This window comes from Ursus maritimus, unplaced genomic scaffold (genome assembly GCF_017311325.1).
Source record: "Ursus maritimus isolate PB19 unplaced genomic scaffold, ASM1731132v1 scaffold_10, whole genome shotgun sequence".
NCBI lineage: Eukaryota > Metazoa > Chordata > Mammalia > Carnivora > Ursidae > Ursus > Ursus maritimus.
The window spans coordinates 5,189,168-5,195,606 of record NW_024423344.1 but is presented as its reverse complement, the minus strand read 5'-3'; the positions used below and the strand labels follow the sequence as shown (position 1 = coordinate 5,195,606).

Here is a 6,439-nt window from a genome sequence, read left to right as displayed (position 1 = left end):
GATGATTATCAAGAACTTGAATTTACTCTTTTTATTGTCTCACTTTCATGGTTACTCATCTCCTAAGTAAGAACTTTTATATCTTGTTACTAGATCATTGTTAAACATTTTCATACATTCATTTTAAGTAAAACCATTTGTGAGCCAGCACTTTCGGAGATCTTCCTGTGAGGAAATGCTCATATGCTTTCTCATGGTGGGACAAATCTAGGTGTGGATGTTATTCTAATGTGTAATTAACTCTCATGAACTGTAAGAATGTACGTCAAGCTACTCAAGGAGAGATGGAAGCTTTCCTCATGGGATGAGCCATCCAGATGAGCCAAGGGAGGAGACAGGAGCTGGTGGCCAGAGCTGGAGGATGTGGTCCTTCGCTGAGCTCAGAACAAGGCATGTGCCTGCCTCTCCCCTGCAAACGAGGTGAGAGTCAGGGTGGACTGAGAGGTTTGGTTTAAGGTGAGGGATTGAGTTGGCCTCTGGAAGCTGATGTCAGCGGATGAGTGGTGAAGGTCTAAGTAAGACGTGTGCTGCGTCCGATTCTGCTGAGGTGTCCAGACCAGACATGAGCCACCACCAAGGGGCTGAGCAGTCCTTACGACTGGCTTGACTGGCTTTCTGACACACCAGTCAGAAAGAGGAATTGACAACAGAGAAACCAGGTTATAGGAACAGACAGACAGGAGGCCCAAGTCCTGCGGTGGGTGGGTTAGGGGTACTGGGCAAGGCCAGATCCCAGAGGAGTAATGGAGCTATCAAGTCCCTCAGACCTGGAATTGGACTGGAGATTTTCAGAAAAGTATGAGATCTTCCACCAGCTCTGAATGTGGTAGGACAACTTCAGGCCAGAATTTGCTTGTGTAGCATCATGCTGGCTCCTTGCTAAACCCTGTTATTGTGGAATTTTCCTCTTCTGTATGTGATTTTGTCACACCTGGCAATTCTATCAATTTTTAACTTACTTTAGTTTCTAGGAAATTCTTTAAAAAACCCTGTTGGCTTGTCAAGAACAAAAGAGGTGTTTTTTGCAATTACAAGTCTGTAGAGGAAGTGGTTCAGGGTCCCTTTGCAGCCAAGCAAGATTGTGCTGATAACAGTGGCCCCTGGAGATTCTGGTGAGAGGACAGGGAGAAGGGTGGCCTGTTCCTGCCTAAATTTTGCAAAAGAAAATGACCACCTAGCCATATTATAGGGATTCCTGGAACTCTTGAATTGTTTGGAATATTTGAGGTCATGTGGTCAGTCTCCCAACCAAGGCAGAGCTAGTGATGTATTGATGCCCAAATGCACCCAGGACAGAGACCTCGGGATGACAGTTTTCTAAAATTTTAAGCAGTCAGGTATACTTCCCATTCAGGTCATGGTTTTTAAAGGTGGCTACTGTGTTATGTTATGCCAATCTTGCAAAAGCATTTTGAAATGCACCATGGAGAGTGTGAGCCTGACTTTCTTGGAAGTCATGAATGAGTTACGATGATTATGAATTAATCATGGTTATTACTGAAAGAGTTCATCATAGCTCACACGTATCTTGTGGTAATACCCATAGTGTTTTATAGGCACTGTAGATGTATTAAGGAAGTGTTAGTAGAAAGTTTATGTACACAGATGTGAAACATACACATCATTCATTTGATAGATTAAATGAAAGGCTGATTTTATCTACGGCGCGTGTGTGTGCGTGCGTGCGTGCGTGTGTGTGTGTAAGTCTTCCTGGTAGCTCAGAGGCAGGGGCTCTGATTGCCTGAGGACCCTGCTGCAGAAAAGCTACATTATGAAGTGGTAGGTAATTACACTTGTTATCAATTTGACCATTTGGGGAATCTGCAGAATTTTTTACAATATGCTATTAATTCTTTACAGATACCTCCTACTATGTGGAACACTCTTCTGAGGATAAAGATAAGATCTTTGTATCTCCTGTGCTTAAACAGCGTCCTGCCACCAGTGAGCATTCAATCAAATTTTGTTGAATGAATGTTGGGGAAATTTTTATTTACCTTCAGATGAAAGTACCATGAGAACTTTCCTGTGTTGCTCATTATTGCTATACGTACTTCCTAGAACAATGCCTTGCATATATTATCCTAGGTAAATGACAGAGATAGATAAGCTAGTTATCAAGAAAAAGTAGATACATTTTAAAATACCGAGACCAGGGGTGCCTGGGTGGCTCAGTCGGTTCAGCGTCCGACTCACCTCAGCTCTTGATCTCAGGGTCGTGAGTTCAAGCCCTGTGTTGGGCTCCACACTGGGTATGGAGCTGACAAATAAAATAAAATAAAATAAAATAAAATAAAATAAAATAAAATAAAATACTAAGATCAAAAGACCATGGGATCTAAAAAAAATGGGAGAAAAGAGGAACATGACATCTACCAATTAATTGATTGATACCAATGCCTAAAATGTATCATTCCTGGAAAGAGAACTACATTGGTCTTTGAGTATATAAACTCCACTTTGTTGTGGAAGAAAAGAAAGCAAAACTAATAAATCAAAAAGCTAGAACTTGTACTTGGAGGCCACATGACATAGCAGACAAAACACAGGGTTAGAGTTTGATAGGTCTGAGCAAATTCCTGGCTCTGCCATTTACTAGCCGCCACCTTGGATGGATGCAGCCTCCTTATGTAGAAAACGAGGGTTCTTCACAGGTAGAGAAAGTTTATTTACTCTGTGCCTGGTATATTAATTCTCAGTAATTCCTGTCCAGGTCCAGCGGGAGGGATAAGCATGAAGAAAAGTCTGTAAGACAAAATATTCAAGGATGAGTTGAAGCAATGAGTTAATCGTATGATGGCGATCTTATTGATAGGTCTTCCTGAACTACCTTGATATTTGGGTTAAAATCCAGAATGTTCAAATTTACAACCAAAGCTTTAGCGCAGTTTGGCATGAATATTATGAAGTTAATAACTGACAACTTAGCCTAGCCTGAAACAACATGGTCCTCTATTCATGCCACAAATACTTAGGAAGCACCAGCTTTGGTACTTTTTAAGCACGAATACAACAGTGAGCAAAAATGTCAAAATCTCAACTCGCATGGCACTTACATTCTAGTAGGACATGAGAGAAAATAAAATAAATAAGCAACAACGTCTATGGGAAAATTGGGAAGGGAATATGGAAGCTGGATGCGATTTAAAATTAGGTGGTTAGAGGCAGCTTCATTGGGAAAGTGACTTATGAGAGGACCGTGAATGAGCCAGGAGATGTCTGTGGGAAGAGCAGAGGGAAGAGCATGTGCAGAGGCCCTCTGGTAGAAATGAGCCTGTCTCCTCAAAGGCTGTAGATGTCTATCTTAAAGCACTGAACTCTGCCAAAGACTAATGATGTATTTTAAAAAACAAAACCCAAAAGGTTTCCTTCACACTATTGGCTGACATTCTGCTGCTTTGATAACATAGCACCTGTTTGTGAATTGGTTCTTGGACCCAGAAGGTTCCATAACATGAACTCAGACCACTGTGCTCCTCTTTCTTCTATGTTTTATTTGGAAAACACTTAAATATCACTTGCTACATGTTAGATGTTTTCTAAACACTTTAAAAACATAAACTCCCTTATTACTCATAATAATCCCGAGGCACTCTTGTGCCCATTTTACAGGAGGATAAGCCAAGGCACAGAAAGGTTAGATTACTTGTCTAAGATCACACAGCTAATAAACATCAGAGCTGTGATTTGAACGCAGTCTGTCCAGCTTTAGAGTTCATTGCCTTCGCCTCCACACTATGCAGCCTCTGATGGGGACATCTTACCTCCCAGGGGAGAGCCTGAGACAGCTCAGACCAACGCCAAGGAGCCAATTGTGGCATCTCTTCCCAACAGTACATCTGGTGGCATCACCTTGGTAACGTGAAATTTGCCACAGAGGGAGCGTTTACACCATGGAAATCAGCACATGCTGCAAACCAGGCACGCATCGCAAAGAACTTCCAGCACACACTGACCCCTCCGACTTCTGCGCCCCCCCTGGGCTTCCATCCCCCCTGACGCTTCCCCAGACTTTACCCCATCAGGCTCCAGTTCCTCCGGTTTTGCCCCGGCACCAGCCATTGTTACATCACACCATCTCCCTAACTGACAATGTAAGGTCCTTGGTGGGAAGGCACTATTTGATTGGTCCCTGTGTCCCCAGCCCTTAGAAGAGCATCGGGCACAACAAGCCCTCAGCAAAGAGCTGCTGACAGGTGACCAGCTGACGCGAAGTGCGCCGGGCACACAGTAACAGCTCAGCACACGAGCTGTGTGAGTGCACGGAGAAGTGTCTTGTGGTCCTCCGGACTCTCGTGGAGTAGAGCTTGGTGGGGGCTCTGGCCATGTGTGCAGCTGGTCTGCGTAAAGGCCAGGGTGCCCCCACCACCCCCAGGAGATCCAGGCCCCCTACACTTGATCCAGGCTGAGGGGAGAGCAGAGCAGGAGTCGTGTTGTCAAACATTTATCAAAGGCTTTCGACGTGCAGACTTGCAGTTCCAGCAAGCACAGAGCAAACCACCCCCTTTCAAGTGGCATCTGGCAGGACTTCAACCTATCATTGGATGGTTAGTGGGAATGTGTGGGCAGAGGGAAGGCTGCTGTGGAAATCCAGGATCGGATTTCCTGACCTTTGAGCATTTTCTTCTTAACTCTTTCTGTTTCAGCTGCGGCAAAGGAGAGGTCCCTCTCAGTTGCCACCCTCCCTTGGAAGTATCGGGAGACCCAGCATTTTGCCTGGAGGTCGCCAGCTTGATACTTAGTCATTCAGACACCTCCTGCCCTTCTGGATTCACTTCTCCAAACCTCCGCATTTTAAGAGGCCTCAAGAATTTCCAAGCAACCCCTGATAAAGTAGCTTATAATTTTTATGAAGCTCGTGTGGAAAGTGGCACAGGAGAGGCGTGAGGGAGCTCACGGTGCCTGTGCGAGAGGTCACGTAGGCATTCATCAGCCTGAGGCTGCTTCTTGCTTACGGGCCACCTGGAGACACGGCAGGATTTGGGCTGAAGCCGTCCTGGGCCTCTGGTGAGAACTGTCCTTCCCCAGGCCTCGCTAATGTCTGTTGTCTCTTCTCGTGCTCAGAACACTGGACTCGTCTTCATGACCCTTGTGGCCCATGATGAAGTGCCCGTGGTTTGGCTTCCAAGTTTCAGAAAGTTGATAGAGGGCCGGGCTAAGTTTTCTGGGGCAGTCCAGGAAGCATTTGGTTTGCAGCCAGGATGTGGGATGGGGCGGGGGAGAGAAGGTACCTGGAGGTGGTGGAGTCTGGCTCTCCAGGCATCTGCCATGTCCCTCTCGTGTCCCCATCATTAGCACTTAGGTGATGGTGGAAGGACCCTGTCCAGTGCTGGCGTGTCCGGCTGTGATGGGGGACGAGGTGTGCTTCAGCTTGGTGGTTCTGATGGTTTTAAGAAGCTGTCATGGCCCTAGGAATGCTGAGCCTGGCTTTGACCCAGCCCTCTCTGGGCTCCAGAGTCTCCAGGAAGGAGGCCTCCACCCAAACTACAATGGCCAAGTAAACCAAAGTAGCATGTTCTTGCTTGCTAGGCTTCGAAACACTCTGGAAACCAGACTACAGCACACAGCTGAGGCCTCGGGCTTGATGGGGCTGCCTCTTTCCAAGCCTTACCCCAAATCTTAGCCAGAGGGATGAATGGAAGAGAGGAAGACCCATGCCTGTTGGAAAGCACAGAAGAGAGAGAGCTGGCCTGGTCCACCCGGGGTCACTGCCCAGGACAGGGCCTGGGAGGAAGGTGAAGGGCTTGGAACAGACAACATCCTGCTTCCCAGTACATGTGGACCAATGTAACCCGGTCCCTCCTGCTATCCTGCTCCTTCGTGCAAGAGCTGGGAGGGGGGGAGGACCATGCCCCCACCCCCATCACTAGCAGTGTAACCCTTTGATTCCTCACTTGCAGAAATGTAGCTTTTGGGGAAGGGATGTATATATTTTTAAGAAGCAGGAGTGATGGTATTATAAATCAATTTAAAAATCAGTGTCTTCTTCATTACCTTAAAGATCTACTGAGATTCCCCCTGACTGTAGGAATCAGGTCATTCTTCTCTCAGGGCCCCCCAGGGCCCTTTTAGGGTAAATTTCCAGGCCAAGGGCCTGAAAGGATGACTGGCCACTGGGGCATTTCGTTCAGGGGCAGGACCCCATCAGCATGCAAATGTCAACTACTTTTATTTTGATGGCTAATTTTATGATTTTTGGTAAGCTACTTTTGTGGAACTCATTTTTTTTTCCTAAGCTGCCCCAGCATTATGTATTTTTTTGAGCCAAATAATTAGACTCTGACATTTTTTGTTTGTTTGTTCTTTTAGCCACAAGTAAATGCACGTTTAAGCAATAGCTTCCTACAGCTCTTGAATTATGCAATAGAAAAATACCAAAGTGTTTTAATTTTAGTTTTGTAGGTCATGTAATTGGAACATGACTTCAAAAATCATGGAA

The 6,439-nt window shown here is 45.7% G+C and overlaps 1 long non-coding RNA gene across 1 annotated transcript; it reads left to right on the top strand.

The window, feature by feature from the left end:
- The first annotated feature begins 346 nt into the window (after positions 1–346).
- LOC103664299 lies at positions 347–6,203 on the top strand. Its single transcript, XR_568978.2, has 3 exons — positions 347–420; positions 1,861–1,944; positions 4,647–6,203. It is a non-coding gene; the product is annotated as an uncharacterized LOC103664299 (long non-coding RNA).
- Positions 6,204–6,439: the final 236 nt, after the last annotated feature.